The 21,301-nt window shown below is 40.8% G+C and overlaps 1 protein-coding gene across 1 annotated transcript in view; it reads right to left on the minus strand.

Annotated features, from left to right (window-relative positions):
* Nucleotides 1-20,474, minus strand: part of PDLIM5 (PDZ and LIM domain 5) — a 468,176-nt gene extending 447,702 nt beyond the window's left edge. Inside the window, exon 1 of the mRNA XM_033957971.1 lies at nucleotides 20,371-20,474. The gene's annotated coding sequence lies outside the window, so the exon portion shown is untranslated. The remainder of the gene's footprint in view (nucleotides 1-20,370) is intronic.
* Nucleotides 20,475-21,301: the final 827 nt, after the last annotated feature.

Consider the following 21,301-nt stretch of genomic DNA (forward strand, 5'->3'; position numbering starts at 1 on the left):
GATATTTTACTGCAGTTTTGTTGGATTCTTTGCTTGTTGTTGCCTCTCGGTTTTATTTATATGTAATTTGAATGTCAAGAAAATGTATAACTAAAGTAGCACGAGTCTCTGTGAATTGCAAGTCTTCATCACAACTGTTTATCTAAATGATAAATTGCCTTAATTGTTTTTCACGACTTCTCCATAACATGAAAACATCATCTATGTATCTCTAAAAACTATGGATCTTATTGTAAAAAGGAGAATTGGAAAGATTTTTTCAAATGCTATCAAGTTTTTTTCAAACGCTATCATATTAAGATTTGCAATGGACGGAGCAAATGTTCCCATTGCAACACCACTTATCTGTAAATATAAAGATCCAATGAAGAGAAAAAAATATTTCTCTCTCATGGCCAGAGAGGCAAGTTGAAGGGAAGCAAGGAGGGAGGAAAGGAGGGTTGGACACTTGAATATAAACCCCCTAGTTTATATTCGAGACACTCTTTTATCCTCCTTTTTTGGGGAGAGAAAAAAGTTATCTTGGTTTATATTTGAGTATATATGTATTAACAACTAATTGTAGTTAATAGTCCAACAGGAATTACTATTTTAATTGTCCTATGTGTTGTCTTATGTCCTGGACAATGTTATTGTGTTTTTTTCTAAACTATCTAGCAAATTTTTTGACAGCCAATGGCAGGACAATTTTCAAAAGCCTTTTTTATTTAAAACAGTTTCAGGTTTATTTTGTCAAGGATCCAAGGTACAAATAGAAATAAATTTTACCTTTGGGTGCCCTTTTTATTTTTCATCATGTGTATCCTAAATAACACGTCAATAACTATAGGTGGCATTATCCATTTTTTACTTGAATATTGTTCAGACTCATGAAGCAGCCCTTTGGCTGAAACACGTATTTGTCGAGTCTTAACTGATATAATAAAGGAATTGAGTACCTCTGCTCACCTTCACTGTTTCTTTGCTGTTCTGCCTTGAGAAGGTAGCATCTCCGGGGGGGGGGGGGGAGGTTGTGCAGTAGAGAGAAAAACATGAAAAAGGAACAAAATAGAAAGAGACACAATAAACTGTAGAGTAGAGAATGACACAGGGACAAATTTTTCCCCATCCTCACAGGAACTCAATTTCCCCTTCCCATCCCCATTCCTGTAAGCTCTGTCTTAACCGCACACGCCTCAAACAATGGCTGCCCATTCAAAAACGCTGCACCTTCAAGGCCCTGCTCCTCGCTTTCAAAACCTTCCATGAAATGATTCCGTACTACATGAAAACTAAACTACAAATCTATTTCCCAAAGCGACCACTGAGGTCCCAAGGAGAAAAACGTCTGACCATACCTTCTGGCTGCTCCCTCAAAACTGAAACCGCCCACAAACGCTCACATTTCATACCCAAACTTGGGCACACAATCCCTCCATCTGTCAGATCACTAGATGGACTCTGGAACTTCAGGAAGGCTGTGAAAACCTTCCTCTTTACTAACCCAGCACCTTAAAGTCATTCACCTTGAAATGCCACCCAGTCAACGCACCTATGCCACTTAATCTCACCAGATGCTACTTAGTGCATATGTTTTATTGTCATGTCTATATTGTAAATTATTGTCATGTCTGTATTGTAATTTATGTAAACTATGTCATCTCTGCTCTGTCTGGATTATTATGGATGTACTTTGTAACCCATTCTGGGCTCCTTAGGGAGGATGGGCTAAAAAATAAAAAATCGAATAAATAAATAAATGATTTTAAAGTGTTTGAGGCTTGTGCAGATGAAGACAGAGCTTGCAGGAATGGGGCAGGGACAGGAAAAGAAATCGCTGGGACAGGCAAATGAGTTCCCGCAAGGATGAGGAAAAATTTGTCCCTATGTCATTCTCTACTGTAGAGCAAAAGAGAAAAAAAAGTTGCAGAGTTACACCAAGGAGCATTGTGCTCCTTGGGTATACACTGCTAGATGAAGAATTAATGCTGAAAGCACTCAACAACCTCTTAGTGTGACAGGCAGCAGACAAGGTCAAAGAGGTAGTGACAGAAAGGGCAAGTCAGCAAAGCAGAAATCAATGTTATGCACAGCACAAACACAGGTACAATAAAGGAGTTTGCCCATAATTTGAAGCATTCAGCACCCATAGAGTTGACTGTTGTAACACTATCAGCCCTCTCCTGATTCTCAGACTCTGAGGGGAACAATACTCATCATCTTCCCCTTCCCCCATCTCCTGTGCCCTCAAGCATGGTGGGTGTCCAATTGTAGTCCATGTAAAAGTTGACAACTAATCCTTTCTCATACTCCTACTTTCAGCAAAACAACTTCAACTAAGCCATTAGCAGCATTCTGGAACATTTTTAAGTACTTCTTTGGAATAGTTTGACAGGACTGCTAAGAGTACTTTCTGATACTAAGAAATTTAAGAGCGTGTTAAAAACTACTTTATTTACAGAAGCTTTTTTTATTTATTTAAAAATTTATATACCGCATACAACTATGCGGTTTCCATACCACATACATAAAATCTTATTTCCCTCCAATTTCACAAATAGCATAGACATGTCTAAACAACATCGTTAATTGTCCCCGTTATAATAGGGATAGAGCACAAATTCAATCAATTCATAAATACAAACAAGTTTTAAATCATACATTGATGTCAGAAAAATTCTAAAAGACGATAATCAAATGAAATATACCTTAGCATAGAAATGCATAGGCAAATAATTGGGTTTTCAGCATTTTTATGAACTCTTTAGTATTATACTTTTATTTGAAGATTATTTAGGTGAATGTTATCTATTTCTGTATTGTGATTCAGATTGAGCAGAGGAAAGCAGAGGAGATTGAGAGGGGACATGATCGAAACATTCAAAATACTGAAGGACATAGACTTAGTAGATAAGGACAGGTTGTTCACCCTCTCCATAGTAGGAAGAACGAGAGGGCACTCTCTAAAGTTGAAAGGGGATAGATTCCGTACGAACGTAAGAAGTTCTTCTTCACCCAGAGAGTGGTAGAAAACTGGAACGCTCTTCCGGAGTCTTTCATAGGGGAAAACACCCTCCAGGGATTCAAGACAAAGTTAGACAAGTTCCTGCTGAACCAGAACGTACGCAGGTAGGGCTAGTCTCAGTTAGGGTGCTGGTCTTTGACCAGAGGGCCGCAACGTGAGCGGACTGCTGGGCATGATGGACCGCTGGTCTGACCCAGCAGCGGCAATTCTTATGTTCACTTAGGCTTAAGCACTGTACAAGTTTTTAAATAAATTAAATAAAATACTATGGGATGCGACTGTATCAAAAAGCATCCTAAATTGGCACTTGGACGTCCTAATCGCCAGGGCGTCCAAGTGCCAATAATCAAAACTGCCTTTCTGGACATCAAGCGAGGTGTCCCAGCCTCTGCACCCAGAGCACGAGATGGGCATAGTGGACGTGTGATATGAGTGGGCTTTGGGCTTGCCTAAAGGCGGGTTAGACTTGGACATCTTCCAGCGATAATCAAACGTTTTGCAAGACGTCCTGGATGGAACTTACACATTTGGAACTAGACCTGTTTTAGAAGCATCTATGCGCCACAAAGGTGCCCAAACTGACCAGATAACAACTGCAGGTAAGACACCCCCACATTCCCTCAGTGCTCACTGACCCCCCTTCCTCCACACAAAAATGAGAATAAAAAGGTACATACTGTACCTGTCTCTAAAACAGGTTTCCAAGTATATTTAGCATTTGATATACTGCATTGGCAAAACATCTATGCGGTTTACACATAATAAAAGTATGTATAAAAAAATAAAATTAAAGTAGGTAAGAAATAGAACTACAAAATTAAGAGTAAAGTATAAATTTAAAAAGCTGATTAGGTGCTCCTAATTTCTGATTGTTCTTCACCAAGCCATGCTTAAAAAAATAAAATAAATTTTATTACATTTTTAGTCAAACACATCCATAAACAAAAAAAGTTTTTAAAAGTTTTAAAACACTCAAGATTGGATTCTAATTGAATATAACTTGGAAGAGCATTCCAGAGTTGTGAGCCATTAACTAAACTAATAGATGCATATGTAATATGTCTTGTAGACGGAATCATAAGATTTTGCTGAAGAGAATTAAGTGTGCGAGATAGTAGGTACGGTATCAGATAATTATCAAGTTAAGATGATCAATTAGATCACGTCTTAAAAGACCAAAAGTAGAATATAAGAACATAAGCAATGCCTCCACTGAGTCAGACCCGAGGTCCATCGTGCCCAGCAGTCCGTTCACGTGGTGGCCCAACAGGTCCAGGACCTGCGCAGTAGCCCCCTATCTATACCCTTCTATCCCTTTCTTCAGCAGGAAATTTTCCAATCCTTTCTTGAACTCCAGTACCGTACTCTGTCCTATTACGTCCTCTGGAAGCGCATTCCAGGTGTCCACCACCCGCTGTAAAGAAAAACTTCCTAGCATTTGTTTTGAATCTATCCCCTTCCAATTTTTCCGAATGCCCTCTTGTTCTTATATGTTTTGAAAATTTGAAGAATCTATCTCTCTCTACTTTCTCTATGCCCTTCATGATCTTGTAGGTCTCTATCATGTCTCCTCTGAGTCTCCGCTTTTCCAGGGAGAAGAGCTCCAGCCTCTCCAATCTTTCAGTGTATGAAAGGTTTTCCATGCCCTTAATCATTCGTGTCGCTCTCCTCTGGACCCTCTCAAGTATTGCCATATCCTTCTTAAGGTACGGTGACCAATACTGAACACAGTACTCCAGGTGCGGGCGCACCATTGCCCGATACAACGGCAGGATGACTTCTTTTGTTCTGGTCGTAATACCATTCTTAATAATACCCAACATTCTGTTTGCCTTCTTCGCGGCTGCTGCGCATTGTGCCGTTGACTTCATTGTTGTATCCACCAGTACACCCAAATCTCTTTCAAGGTTACTTCTCTCTAATACTACATTTGGTAGCTGAACATCAGGTTCTTTCTCCCTATATGCATGACCTTGCATTTCCCGACATTGAATTTCATCTGCCATTTATTCGCCCACTCCTCCAGTTTGTTTAGGTCCCTTTGTAGGTCCTCACACTCTTCCATAGTTCTAACCCTTCTACAGAGTTTAGTGTCATCCGCAAATTTTATAACTTCACATTTCGTCCCCGTTTCCAGGTCATTAACAAATACATTGAACAGCAGCGGTCCAAGTACAGACCCCTGCGGAACTCTGCTCGTGACTTTCCTCCAGCCCAAGTAGCTCCAACCCTCTGTCTCCTGCCTGCCAACCAGTGTTTGACCCATCTGTGTACGTCCCCTTCCACCCCGTGGTTCCACAGCTTCCTAAGTAGCCGCTCATGGGGTACCTTGTCAAAGGCCTTTTGGAAGTCAAGGTAAATGATGTCTACAGGTTCCCCTTTGTCCAACTGGCTGTTCACCCCCTCAAAGAAGTGCAGTAAGTTTGTTTGGCACGATCTTCCCTTGCAGAAGCCATGTTGGCTCGCTTTCATCAGCCCATTTTTTTCGATGTGCTCACAGATGCTGTCCTTTTTTAGTGCTTCTACCATCTTGCCTTGAACCGATGTCAAACTTACCGGCCTATAGTTTCCCGGGTCTCCTCTTGACCCCTTTTTAAAGATAGGTGTAACATTTGCTAAATTCCAGTCCTCCGGAATCTCTCCAGTTTTCAAGGATAGGTTGCAAACTCGTTGGAGTATTCCCGCTATCTCATTTCTTAGTTCTTTTAGTACCCTAGGATAGATTCCGTCCGGGCCTGGTGATTTGTCGCTTTTCAATCTATCTATCTGTTGGAGGACATCCTCATGGCTCACCTCTATTGCTGACAGTTTTTCTTCTTGATCACCATGGAAGATCACGTCGGGTTCCGGTACACTAGTTGTGTCCTCGCTTGTGAAGACTGACGAGAAGAATTTGTTTAACCTGTCGGCTACCTCTTTTTGCTCCTTTATCACTCCCTTTTTGCCTCCATCATCCATGTTAATCTTACATGTTAAGTGATTTTTAATCAGCAACCAATGAGCCGAGTTCAAAAACAGAGTAACATGATCAAATTTCTTTTTTCCCCGAGACATTTTTATTGAAGTATTTTGAACTAATTGAAGAAGATGTAAATCCTTTTGTCTAATGCCATAATATAAGGAATTACAATAAACAAGTGTAGTGATTACTAAGGAATGAATGAGAATATTAATAGCAGAAGGCAGTAAAAGATGTGATATTGAACGAATGAGACGTAGTTCATAATAGCTAATGTTTTATTATAATAGAAATTTGTGATTAAATCAAAGGTAACACCTAAAATTTTCAATGTTGATGAAAGTTGAATTGGGATATTAGAAAGTATCAATGGAGAAGAAAGTGACTTATTATCTTTTGTAGTAAAAAGTAAAGCCTTAGATTTTTGAGGATTCAACAATAGACGGTTTGTATGCATCCATCAAAAAATCAAATCAAGTTTTCGATTAATTTCTTGTACTTATTGTGGATTCGTAGTTATCAATTCGATGAAGAATATCATCTGCATGGACAAATAGAGGGGCATAATCGAAAGGGACGTCTAAGTCCGTTTACGTCCATCTCGCAAGTCGTCCAAAGATAAAAAGAGCCTAAGACACATTTTTGAAAGATACATCCAACTTTTTTTTACTTTTGAATATCGTCTGCCGATCTGCCACTAAATCGTCTATCTTTATACCACATTTCCGTCCAACTTTCTGTCCAAGTCCAAAATGCCTAGAACAAGCCTTGTTGGACGTGGGAGGGGTCTGCAAAGTGATGGACTGCACAACCAGACATGCCACCTAAATAGTGGGGTACCTTACAGGGCACTGCTGTGAACTTCACAAAAAGGATGCCATGGCATCTCCTCACTACAGCTCTCTTATAGGTCACGGTGAGCCCCCCAAACCACCTCCAGAATCCCCTAGACCCACTTATCTACCACCCCAATAGCCCTTATGGCTGCAGGAGCCACTTATATGCCAGTACAAAAGGGTTTTGGGGGTGTATAGGGCAGTGCACATGTTTCAGTATCAATACAGTGATAACAGGGGCTTATGGGCATGGGTCCTCCTCTCTATGGGTCCCACCCCCAAGACGGCTTAAGCTGCCTCTGTGCTGAACGACTAGGCTTTCCTATGCCCGGCTGCCAGGTGATGATGGTCTGGAGGCTGAAATTTAAAATTGTGAATAAAATTTTTATGGGGGAGGGGGTTGATGATCAGTGGGGGATCTGTGTTATGTGTTTGCAGTGCTTATCTGGCGAGTTTAGGTGGGTTTTTAGGTGGGTTTTTGTGACTTAGACCATGTTTTACATGGTCTAAGTCACAACGTCCAAGTTCCGTAGATCCTGGGCTGTATAACTTTCGGTTATACATGCTGTACGACTAAGTCTAAGCTGGCCCACTTCCTGCCCAACTCCTGGCCTCGACACGCCTCCCGAAACGCCCTGTTTAGCTTTGGACGTTGAGCGGCACTATAAAGGCCTAGGTCGTTTAGAAATATGTCCAAAACCCGTTTTTATTTTCGGCGCTTGGACATTTTTGAGAAATGTTTATCTTAGGCCGGTTTTTGGACGTTTTTCTCTTTCGATTATGAGCCCCATACTGTATGGTAAAACCAACAGACTGTGCAAGCGTAAGTAAAGGTGACATAAAAATATTAAACAAGATGGGGCAAGGATTGATCCTTGTGGTACCCCAAAAGATAAAGTAAAAGGTTCAATATATTCATCTAGCAATTTCAATCTATAATATCAATCACTTAAGTAAGATTTAAACCACTGCAAAGCTATATCAGTAATACCGATATCACTCATATGGGGAAGCCTAGTAGAGCTTCACATAGGCGTCTTTTTTTATCTTTATTCATTTTAAAAACTAACATCAAGTGCAACATATTATAAAACAATGTACAAATAAACAGCACTTAATTCCATCAAATGATTTAATAAATACATATTCCTTTCCCCCACCCTCCCTTTCATACAGCATAAAGACAATCAAGAGTAACATCAATGACCAAGACAAACAAAAGTGCGATCAAATAATAAATTAAAGGCATATCCCCCCTCCCCTCCCACCCACCCATCCTGGATGTGTATAATCAAAGGGCTAAAACTAATATTCAATCTTTACAAAATTTTGTCAATGGGTCCCAAACCTCCTTGAATTTCTTATCATGTCCCAATTGTATTGAACTCATACGTTCAAATTTATAAGTTTGGCACAAGGATTCCCACCAAAAACTATAGTTTAACCTGTCCCAATTTTTCCAATTTTTTTAAATGAGCTGTATGGTAACTCCCGTCATGATGAAAAGTAGTCTATTATTGCACGAGGTTATTGGACTCTTAGCCCTCAATAACGTGCCAAACAGCACTGTATCATATGTCAATGCCCTACTATAAAATTAAAACTGTGAATTTTATATAGGAATTTCATTAAGTATGCATGCATAGTTCATTTTAAATCTAATCATAGGACTTCTGTAGACATTAAATATTTTTTTGAACAGATGCTCTTGCATCCAAGTTTAAATCTAGCACTGATTCTAGCCTTACATAAAGCAGTTATTTTCCCCAGCTGTAGCATGATACCTCTCCACTGCAGTGGCCAGGGAAATTCATATGAATATCTCTCCTAAACATTTGTCATTTGCTGCTAATCCTTTAAACTCTTACTCTAGACACAAACAATTTTTGGCACAGTTAACCCCATGGAGGTGACAAGTGTTACTGTTTGTTTGCTCATTGAAGCGAGGGAGTAACATGAGGACAGTGAAATCCTCAGTGGTGCTACCTGCTTTAAGCATGAAGTCAGCCTGTATACTGTCAGCAGTGATGTCATTCTTTCTGTTGTGATAAGAGGAAAAACAAGCAATCTCAGGAATGAGAGACATTTCAATAGAGCACAGATGGAAGAATGTGTGCTATTAATGCACCAAGCATATAGGTTCCACAAATTCTGCCACAGTAAATGCTCTCCCCCAAGGCAAGGATTTTTTTTTTTTTTGGGGGGGGGGGGTAAGGAGATGGGTGAATTTTATTTCTTTAATCCATATACATAATTTACTTATGAATTTAGTAAATTTTCTATACTGTTCTCCCAGGGAAGCTCAGAATAGTTTACATTAATTTATTTAGGTATTCAAACATATTTCCCTGCCTATCCCAGTGGGCTCACAGTCTATCTCAGGGGTGTCCAACCTTTTGGCTTCCCTGGGCTGCATTGGCCGAAAAAAAATTTCTGGGGCCGCACAAACACTAACACTAGCTGATGAGCAAAAAAAAAGGTTGAGCAGGTCCCAAATTTGCAATCACAAATATAGAAGAAGCACGTATCTAATAATAAATTTTCATTAAAAGGACACTGTGGAAAGGAACCCAAATAAGCAGTAATACTTACCCTGACTGAGTGATCCTCCATGTACACCGTTGACAGTGGGAGCAGCCACAGGCTTCTGCATCCCCATTCTGATGAGCAGGGATGCTCCCATTCACTTCTACTACAGCTATGGTGAGCCTCTTCAGAGGTGAGCCTCACCAGAGTGGGAATGCTGAATCAGCTGTCAGCAGTGCACGTGGAGGATCGTTTAATCAGGATAAATATCACTGCTTTTTTGGGCCTCCCACTTTGGGTTCATAGTCAGTCGCGCGAGAGACAGCAGCGCGCCGACAATCGAGTGCTGACAATTCGGCGCAAGAAAGAAGCGCGCCGCGGGAAAACTTAGTTTTTAAAGAGCTCCGAAGCGGGGTGTGAGTGGGGAACCCCCCCACTTTACTGTGCTGCTGTTGGGGGGTTTGGGGAGTTGGAACCTTCCATTATAGAGAAAACGGAACTTTTTCTGATTTTTTTTTGGGAAAAGTTCCGTTTTCTCTATAATGTGGGGGGTTGTATCCCCCAAGCCCCCCCAACGGCAGAGCGAACACTAGGCACTAAAGTGGGGGGGTTGCCCCTCACACCCCCTGTCGGAGCTCTTTAAAACTAAGTTTCCCCACAGCGCACTTCTTTCTTGTGCCGAATTGTCAGCGCTCGATTGTTGGAGCACTGGTGTCTCCCGCGTGATTATCCCATCACTCCCACTTTGAGCTTAGGCTCCCTCAAAATGAATATCTTCCCTGCTGTAGCTGGTAGGGATCCCCAAGCCTCACCAACGGACAGCCACCTCCTCCCCCTCCAACTTCCCAAGTTCTGCAGCTGACAGCAATATTGCAGAGCTGCTGCCTTCCCTCCTCCCTGCCCCCTCCCCCCTTGGGTTTCATGCATGAATGAAAGCATGGGCAGCTTGAGGATATTGCCATTGGCTACAAAGCTTGGAGATTTTGAGTTGCCAGACTGGAGGACGATGTCTCGAGTTGGAAGGACTTGGGAATCCCCTCTAGCTCAAGTATTTATAAATTACACTCAGACGGGGAGAAACTTTGGTGCCCATCCACTAATTTTGGGCTCCAGTCCCTCCCCCAGATCAGCTGTACAGTATATGACTACGCCACTGAATACAAAAATAATTGTTATGCACATAACCCAAAGCTAACATTCCAGTTAATAAATTCAAAATAACACAATTTTTTCTACCTTGTTGTCTGGATGTTTTGTTTTTCCATCATCTTGGTCCCAGTTTCTCTTTCTGTTTTTCTCTGTCTTCAAATAATTATCTTTCCAGTTTCTGCTGTCCATTTTTTTTCTCCTCTTATCTCGTTCTATTTCCTTCTTATGCCTTTCTCCAATGTATTGATTTTTCCCTTTCAGCTTTCTTAACTTTTTCTTTTCTGCCTCTGTCCACTCAAATCTTGCCTTCCTTTCTCACCCTTCTTTTTAAATGTTCAGCTACCTCTCAATTCTCCATCTCTCAGTCCCTAAATCTCCCATTTCCCATCTCACTCCTTTCCCAGCCTCCTATTCCCTTCTATCTACTCCCAATTATCACATTTCTACCACTGTACTCACTGCTCTCTCACTCATCTTGTCATCTCCCTTTTGATATCATCCACATGGCTCACCACTTTCAGAATCCCCCTCCCTCTCTCCATGGTCAGGCTTTAACTCCCTGTCCCTTTCTTTCCATCCCCTAGCATAATCTTATCCATGCTCTCTTCCCTCCTGCCCTTCCATGGTTCCATCTCTCCTCCTCTATCTCCATGGTCCAACATTTTGCTCCCTCTCTTTTCTGTTTTTCTTCTTCCTCCCCCCCTTCATGCTGAACAATGAAATGGAGAGAAAAAAAAAAAAGAGAGATGCTGCATCTCTCTGCCTTCCATCCAAAGGCCTAACATTTCACCATCCCTCCCATCCGCAGATCCAACTTCTCTCCCTTTCTCTTCCCAACTGCCCCCATCTTATCTCTTCCCCGCCCGCCTGCCTTTCCTCCCAAAAAATGTTGTTTTCTTGATTAGGCTAGAAACTTTTCAATTGAGCCTCATAATATTCTATAAGCTGTATGTGTCACTAAGCGGAACTGCTATGATACTCCGGTGCTCCACCCACATGTATGGTCTATTGCAATGGTACACACCATGATTATAGACTAGCACCTTTTTTTTTTTTTTACTTTTTATTTATGAAATTTTTTTTTTTTATATAAATTTATTCATTTGTTACAACTTATAACAATTCCATGAAAATGAATAATCAAGGAAAATACATCAAAATAAAAGAAAATCTAATTCAAGTCCACATTATATGAGGGCTGCTTGTTCTATTGGCATCACCAAATCATAAGAAAAATTAACAGGAAATTATTCAATAATCTTCAGATCAGGCAAAAGAAAGAACTTCTATATTTCACTCAACCTCAATCTCTGTATTACGTTTCAGGTAAAATATTTACTTTGTTTTTATCTTGAAGAAAATTCTCTAAATGAGCTGGATCTACAAAAACATATCTAACATTTTGATGTCACCAAGCATTTGCATGGGAATTTAAGGAAAAAAGAAGCTCCTACACCCAAGACTCGAGTCTTGAGTTGTAGAAATTGTTTCCTCCTGTATTGTGTTTGTTTAGAGACATCTGGAAAGATGTTTATCTGTTGACCACAAAACAGGGCATTCTTATTTATAAAATATAATTTAAGAATGTCCTGTTTTTCTATGTCAGTTTTGAAAGTGACCAACAGTGTTGCTCTTTTGGCTATAAAATCCTTCGATGATTCCAAGAATTGAGAAATGTTTAAATTGTCAGGAGACATTAATTGATCCTTATCCCCCTCTTCTGAAACCACTTTTACTCCACTAGGAATATAATAAAGATTATCTGGTATGAAAGATTCTATCTTAGTATAGGAAAGTATATCCTTTAAATACATTTTTAATAACTCCAAATGAGAAAGGTAATGAGATATAGGAAACTTCAGAAATCTGAGGTTCCTGGATCTCATAGCGTTTTCCATTTTTTCCATCTGTAAGTGTAATAAAGTATTATCCTTAACATTAGAAACTGCACAAGATTGCATTACAGAAACAGATGCTTCCACTTTATCAATTTTTTTCTCAATTGTAGCCAATTGAGCATCATGATCAGTCACTTTACTTGTTATCTCAGAGGAAAATTGACATAATTTTACTACTGTGCCTTGTAATGAATTCTCAATTCTGTTCACAACTGTCCAGACATTTTGAAGAGTAACCACTTTATTGCACAACTCAGGCCTATTAACAGGTCCAGTAGGCATAGAAACAGGAGATACAGATAACAATTGTTTCCCCTTTATTATGCTTTTGGCATCCAGTTCAAGTTCAAATGAGTGTAGAGGAGATGAATCCAAATCTACTATGGAATCAGAATCATCTTTCTCTAAGGAAAATTGAACAGGTTGAGGTGGAGGCATGGGTTCCCCAGATGAGAGAGAGACAGATTGGGTCTGTAAATCAGGCTTACCTTCCAACGCTGTTACAGGAATGCGGCATAAATGACGATCCATTGGAACTGAATTTGTAGTAGAAATAATCTTTGCCTTTCGTTTGCCCATAACTTCGCAAATCTGCTCCCTGCTCCTCCTGGGCTCCGAAGGAGCTCAAAAGGGGCGTGTCCTGCCCCTTTGGCCACGCCCCTTCGGACACGCGGCTATGGGCCACGTTCCGCGGCTCACAGCTGGTTTTATTCCTGGGAGCAAGGACCTCTCCTCCCGATGGCAGATGCCGGGTGGTGGCTGCAGGGGTGCCTGACTGAAGGGAGATGTCAGCAACAGCTTCAATCAGCCCTCTTTTCTCTGCGGCTCACAGCTGGTTTTATTCCTGGGAGCGAGGACCTCTCCTCCCGATGGCAGATGCCGGGTGGTGGCTGCAGGGGTGCCTGACTGAAAGGAGATGTCAGCAACAGCTTCAGTCAGCCCTCTTTTCTCCGCGGCTCACAGCTGGTTTTATTCCTGGGAGCGAGGACCTCTCCTCCTGATGGCAGATGCTGGGTGGTGGCTACAGGGGTGCCTGACTGAAGGGAGATGTCAGCAACAGCTTCAGTCAGCCCTCTTTTCTCCGCGGCTCACAGCTGGTTTTATTCCTGGGAGCAAAGACCTCTCCTCCCGATGGCAGATGCCGGGTGGTGGCTGCAGGGGTGCCTGACTGAAGGGAGATGTCAGCAACAGCTTCAATCAGCCCTTATTTTATGAAATTTTTATAAAACAAAATACAATAGCACAACCAAGCAAAATATACAGATAAGAGAAAATCATCCATGTGGTTCCTTCACGGAGACTTAAACATACAGAGCCATATCAAAATACAAACCAAATCCCCCCCGCCCTCCCCTGCACTCCAGTGTCAAAAGTTCAATATAACGCTCTATTGGGCAAACCCTCCCAAACAGGAGCCCAAGTTACCTTAAATCTCCTCCATTGACCAGAAATTAACATCCAAATATTCAAATTTTAACAAAGTATACAGTTCAATCCGCCACTGAGTAATAGTGGGCACCTCTGCCTGTGTCCACAATAAGAGAATATATTTCCTGGCTAACAAAGAGGCCTTTTGTAATAACATAATCCCCCCCCCCTAGATAATCCCAAAGAAGTGAACTGAGAAAAGAGCAGAACATCCACTCTTAAAGGAATTCTTTTATGCAGAACAGTCTATAAATAAAGTCCAACAAAAGACCAAAACGTTTGTAACCTCTCACAGGACCAAAACATATGAAGCAACCCAGTGGGCGCATAGTGGCATTTAGGACACTGAGCACCTAGCACTTAACGTGAATAGTTAAAAATTAAGGGCTCCCAGTTTCATGCATAAGAAGTAGTATTCTATAAACATTAGTGCCTTTTTGTTTTATTTTTATACAGTGTGTGCTTTTTTAAAAAATGGACATTTTATAATATTATAAAAAGTGTTCTTGCACCACTGAAAGTCAGGTCAGATCTGCCCAGTTTTCAGCTTGGATCACTTTTCCACATTTCCCACCACAGCTGAGTGATAATTAGACATTTGGCACAGGCTTCTTATTTCACCATACAGGGCTGCCTCCTGTCTTTGAAGTTATTGGGCCAATACCAGCAATATACAAAAAAAAAAAAGGTAAACCACAAAATCAAAACATCTACTGTGTATAAAGTCACTAAAAAAAATATGTAATCTTCCAACAGTGGAGAAAGGACTTCACCAACTTTTTAAACCATTCCAATTTAAGAAGAAAAAAACCCCATCATCATTGGTCCAAAAAAATTCCACCTAAAAAGTCACCACAAAACTCATCCAGGGTGGGAATGTATTACTACTTTAAATAAGAGTGGGTTATCGGAAGGATAATTGCATTTATATTACTGATTAAGTAAAGGGGGTGGAGAAAAAGATTACTTTTTTTAAAAAAAATAAATTCTTTATTCATTTTTTAATCTTACAAGTGTACAAATAATAAAACATTTAAAATTAAATACATCACTTGAATTTCTTTCTAGTATAACATCAAATAAATAAATTTATTCCCTTCCCACCCACCGTTTCATTTAGCATTTAATCAAAAATATACAAATATAAATATTCTTTTCTATTGATTAAACCTACAGTAAACTTTAATTCACCCTCCTCCCCCCATTTGCAAATATACTTCTCTTGATTTGTTATACATTCAGATTCATATGTATTGCACTGTTACTACTTTTTAAAGATTTATTTAAAAAAAAGAAAGAAAGAAAAAAATTCCCATCATCATTGGTCCAAAAAACTCCACCTAAAAAGTCACCACAAAACTTGTGTGGATGAAAATTTCACTGAAAAATGTTTAATAGCCAGTGCATCTTAATTGTCAAACTAAACTAAACTAAACTAAACCTTAGGTTTATATACCGCACCATCTCCGCAATCGTGGAGCTCGGCACGGTTTACATGGTTAATAGTTTGAAAGGAACTCCATGGAAAGTGTTAGAAGAGGAACAGAGGGAAGAGGGGGGTTAGAGGGCAAGGGTGTCAGATTAGGAGGAGTGTTAGGTTTTAGAGAATAACCAGGTTTTCAGCTGTTTACGGAAGGGTTGGAGAGCATTGAGGTTCCGAAGAGGGAAGGTAAGGTTGTTCCAGAGCTCGGTGAGTCTGAAGGGGAGGGAGGTCCCTAGTTTACCTGGGAGAGAAATGCCTTTTAGTGAGGGGAAGGAGAGTTTTGATTTTTGGATGGGTCTGGAGGTGTTGGGGTTTGAGGAGTTCCAGGAGAGCGGGATTAATGGAGGAATGATGCCATGGATGATCTTGAAGGTTAGACAGATGCATTTGAAGTGGATTCTGGAAATTATCGGAAGCCAATGGAGCTTGAAAAGGAGCGGCAAATCTGAGGAGCTTCAGCTGTAAAATACATTTCACTGCCTGGTCCCAGTTGTTCTCACTGGCTTAGTGTATGTAATTCTAGGAAATTGTGGGTTCCCATTACCAATCTCATATCAGAGAAATGATGAAGAAAACTTAAAAAAAAAAAAAAAAAAGAAAGAAAGAAAATTTTAAGGCTCCTTTTACAAAGGCGCATTAGTGGATTTAACGCGCATGACTTTTCATCACACGCTAACCCCCATGCTAGCCAGGGGAGGCAGTAACGGCTAACGCAGCCGGCCATTTAGCATGCGCTATTACGCATGTTAAACTGCCACCACGGCTTCGAAGAAGGAGCCCTTAGTGAAGAATAAAGTCTTGTTAAAGAATAATTCCTTTTGTCATGTTTATAAAATGGATAGATTCATTGCAATACAGCGGGGATGTTTCAGGAAATTTCAAGATGTGTGGGAGCCATTAACAAAGTATTGTATTGATTAGATGACATTGTTTCCCTTAAATTTACAAGTTCAATGGTGAGGAGGGGGTAATTTTATTATTACATATTGTACAAGATATTTGATTATATGATAGGAAAGGGTGGGAAGGGTGGGTGATAAGAGCATATTATTTGTACCATTGATGATTATTAAGTGATATATTTATTGTTTAATTTGTTTGGACATATTGTCACACTTATTGTAAGTCTGAAAATGAATAAAGAATTAAAAAAAAAAAAAAAAAAGAATAATAAATCGCTAGAATGTTGGCAGGGTCAGTAGTAGGCAAACCTTCAGCCAACCCCCCCCCCTCCTTTCCTAATACAGTCCAGCATCCCTCCTTTCCCAATTGACAAGTATTTCTTATCCACTTGTGTCTAGTATCTCTCCTTCTACTCCTCTTCTGGGTTCCCTCATCGAGTCCAGTATTTCTTCTTCCCTCCCCCAGTTCCTGAAGTGCCAATCTGTTTGCCAGCCTTAAAAAAGGGAGGGAAGGCTGCCCTCTACTAGGATTAAGACGACAGCCATTTGGGATTTGATTTGAAAATTATTCAGTTCATTAGAACACATATATAAGAAGTTTTTGGATTATAAGTGAGTGAGAAATCTGGGTCTTTATGCTGATGAGGAAGCACTATGGGTTGTGAGAACTCTAGCTCTTATTTGTGCCCTGAGGCTCTTTCTCCTTGCACATCTACATTTAAAGATTCATTTGTTTTCTACTGCATGCATGCGAGTTTCAAGCTTTAAATTATGGAGAAATTTACTTAGATATTATAGAAGCCCCCCATGCCCCTTTTATGCTTTGCCCATTTGAATGCCCCCTTACATTTATATGCTATGCCAGTTACATGCACCTTCAGTGCTTCAGGAGTGAAGGGATTGGAGCCATGATCAAGGGTGGGTTGGAGTGATAGCCACCAGGGCTGTGGAGTCGGTAGATAAATTTTCCGACTCCGACTCCTCAGTTTTTTGTACTTCTGACTCCGACTCCCCAACTCCTCAGGTTTTTGTACTTCTGACTCCGACTCCGCGTGAAACAAGATCTTCATCCGCGTAAAAAGATGTTGTGCGTACGGTGGGAGAGCTTGGTTGGATGAATTTTTCGAGTCTACACCAGGTGATTTCTACCAACGAGGTATTGAAAACCTTGTTGAACGTTGGAAATAAGTTGTAAACAACAACAAGGGAGAATACATTTATAAGTATTGGTGCTCCGAATTGTGCGTTGCGTGCCATATAGTGAAGCACGTGTTCGTTTTGCGGTTACGTGAGGCACTGCATGCATTGGTCTTTATTCTTACAGTAGAGAAGTCATTAATTATAACTTTTTGTGAATTGGGACATTTAAACTTGCTTTTAATTCCAATCTAAATTTAGTCGGAGTCGGTGCATTGTTTGGCAACTCCGACTCCAACTCCAGGTACCCGAAATTTCCTCCGACTCCGACTCCTCGACTCCGACTCCACAGCTCTGATTGCCACTGTACAATCTGTGACAGTTGTTGCACTAGCAGACTTCTTATGTAAGTATCCACTATAATAAACCCTTAGCGCGCATGCACACTTCAAATTCCGTGCCACGCATGCGCAGTACATAAAGAAATGGTGAAAGGTGAGGTGGTGGGACTGGGATTCGACACCGCCACTGACCAATCACTCCTGCTAGCTACAAAGCTCGGCCTTTCCTCGGCACTTCATTGGTAGCACTCTGCTCACCAAAGGTGCTGGTGGGCCTCTGATTGGGCCGCGGCAGAGTCGCTTTCGAGATCTCACAAATAAGGGTGGAATGGGGAGGAAGGCCAGTGACGCTGGTAGTGGGATTGGACTTTGGGTCGGCCTGCGCTAGTGAAATCTTGGGGTTTGGTTCGATAGACTCCGAAGGAGCTATGTAGTAGCCCCCACACACAACCCCACCTATACCCTGACCCCATCCATGCCCCACCTCTACCATGCCCGGGCCCTGCCTCTCACTGTTCAGAAGTTACCGGATGCTGGCCCTCATCACTAACAACAGTGAAAATGTGACCTTGGTTCTTTCTCCCAGGGTGACGGCGTCACCAGTGAAGCACTGGGGCAGAGTCCCAGAGAAAGTGCGGAGGTTGCAGCTTAGCTTCAGGAGACTACCTGCAGCTATTTGGATTTTCTTAAAGTGCAGGCACTATTAGAGTTGCTAACTGTACAAAATGGAAAAATAAATTACATCTAGGAATTGCCCACGAGGCAGGAGGTGCTGGATTTGGGGGAGGGAGTGGGAGAAGGGAGAGATGTTGGAGTCAAGTGAGGAAAGGAGAGAGAGAGAGAGAGAGACTCAGGGAGGGAGGGAGGGAGAGATGTCAGATTTGAGAGATGAATAAGAAGGACAGAGGGGCTACAAGGGGGACAGGGAGAGATGGCAGGGGATAGGGAGAGATAGACTTCAGGGAGGATGAAGGGGGCAGGAGAGAGAGAGATGGCCTTAGGGAAGGACGGTGGAGACAGGAAAGGGAAAGATGGCAAAAGGGGTGAAACAGGGTCAGAGAGAGATGGTAGGGGGGGGAAGGGAGAGATGGAAATGGTAGGACCACTGCTGCTTTGGGGCACTGAGGGAGGAGGGGTTGGTATGTCAGGACCACTGCTGCCGCCTCAGGTAAGTAATGGGGGTCCAGGAGGTCAGACCCACATGGAGGGAAAGGCCCTGTTTGGTGATACATGCAGTGGAGGATCTATGAGGGCCAAAAGGGTACAGAGGACTAAGGAAATGGTGAAAGCTGAGGTGGTTGGACTGGGATCAGGGTATAGGTGGGACTATTCTAGCACCCATTACTGTAACAAATGTAACGGGCTAAAACATTAGTCTTGTTATAAAGACACAAAAAAGGGAGCCCAAGGAGGTCTCAACGACGAGACAATCATGGCACAACAAAGGAGTCGTGAGGATGAGATGTCAATAATTCAGCCAAGGGTGTAAAGTTCAAAGTTCACTTTATTGATAGTAGCACTGCAAGGACTAGACTACTCGACACTGGCGCTTCGGCATCTATGCCTTTGTCAAGAGTCTACTGAGCCATGACAAGTTAAAAATAATAATAAAAATATGAAACACATAATATAATCAAAATCATAACTAATAAAATCACAACAAGAAAATAAAAATGTATTATTAAACAGAAAATGATAAAATCAATTAGCAAAGTCAAATAGACCAATACATTGAAATTTTGAAAACAAGATATAACTAATATAAGTAAATATATTGTTAGACATTTATAATCAAATTAACATCTATGAGAAGTACACAAGTAATAAAGAATAAAATTATAACGATAATGATACACTTGAAGATGCTGACTGAAATACTTTTAAAACCAATAGGAGGCCATTTTTTTTTCACTCAGAGAATAGTTAAGCTCTGGAACGCATTGCCAGAGGTTGTGGTAAGAGCGGATAGCGTAGCTAGTTTTAAGAGAGGTTTGGACAAGTTCCTGGAAGAAAAGTCCATAGTCTGTTAAGCCACTGCTTGCCCTGGATCGGCAGCATGGAATAATGCTACTCCTTGGGTTTTGGCCAGGTACTAGTGACCTGGAATGGCAACTATGAGAATAGGCCACTGGGCTTGATGGACCATTGGTCTGACCCAGTAAGGCTATTCTTATGTTCTTATGAAAGTATTCAATCGGAGGATAGGCACCAGGAATCAAAATGCAGGGTATGTTAACAAAACTTGATTTAAAACAAAGCCAAAAATACTGAAATAATGGATAAGTAACCAGTAAAAGAACCCGAATAAAGTACAAGTACAACCCGAATAAAGTACTTAAAAAAGGACTTAGAAAACAAGGACTTTGTAAAAAGCACAAGGACTTTTAAAAAGGGGATGATTACTGCCAGAAAAGTAAGGAAAAGATCATATGAACCTTAAAAAGGTGTGTGCATAAATGGAGTAGTTGCCATAAAGTAACAACAAAAAAGTGGACACATAGCTATGAATTGTTTGCCAAAACTTTAATACGAACTCAGAGCAGGGTACAAGTCAATACCTGCTAAAAAGGTACTTACGTAGTCAGGCAACTAATGCAGGCAAGAGAAGTAAAACGCATTCTCGTAAAAGCCTTACTACAGGAAAATCTATCACAAACTGGCAGCAACAGTAACAAAAGGAAGAAAAAAATATCTGTTGAAAACTTACATTTAGAAGCAAGCAGGAAAATATTGTTGTGTCCAAAGCAAAGCTGAGGGTCACAAGTGAAAGAAAGCAAGTCACAAAGTGAAAGCACTTAAAGGGAGGTGCTGTGACGTAGTTGTTCAAATAGAGTAACTTTATGTGTCATCAGCAACTGCAAACAAATTGCAGGAGAGTGCTAAGGCACAGGGTTTTATGCAGGCTGCCAGATTACAGTGCTAAGCCTGAAGGCTAAGAGAGGAGAGAGAACGGTACACAAACTGTTCAATTATGAAGATTTGGAAAGGAAACATGAGATCTTTATTGGAAACTGTGTAGAAAAGTATGGATATGAGAAACATAAAGGAAAAGTGAATGAATAGCGAACATAAGAAAAAAGTTTAAAAACATGTTCCAAAATACAAGAGTAAAGTACATGAATACATATAGCATATGGTTAGGCATAATAGAAAAGTAACTGTATGTACATAACATAAAGGAATACACATTAGTAATAAAAATAAAAAGTCTAAAATTAGATACACTGTTTGAAACAGGTAATATAAAAATTAATATACAATAATTGAAAAGACATAAAATTATGCATAAATAATGGTTAAATATGGTATGGCAGAAAGGCCATATAAATGGTTGAAAATATCAGTATGTAAAATATATAGCGAAGTATAGTAAAAACACTATGGGGCTCATAATCAAAAGAGAAAAACGTCCAAAAACCGGCCTGAGTCGGCACTTGGACGATCATAAAAGAAAGACGTCCATGTGCCGATAATCAAACCGGGTTTTGGACGTATTTATAAATGACCTAGGCCTTCATAGTGCCGCTGAACAACCATAGCTAAATGGGGCTTTTCAGGAGGAGTGTCGAGGGTGGAATTTGGGCCGGACATGGACAGGCTTAGACTTAGGGCTACTTTTACAAAGGCATGCTAGCGGG

Source organism: Geotrypetes seraphini, chromosome 1 (genome assembly GCF_902459505.1).
Source record: "Geotrypetes seraphini chromosome 1, aGeoSer1.1, whole genome shotgun sequence".
NCBI classification, from domain to species: domain Eukaryota; kingdom Metazoa; phylum Chordata; class Amphibia; order Gymnophiona; family Dermophiidae; genus Geotrypetes; species Geotrypetes seraphini.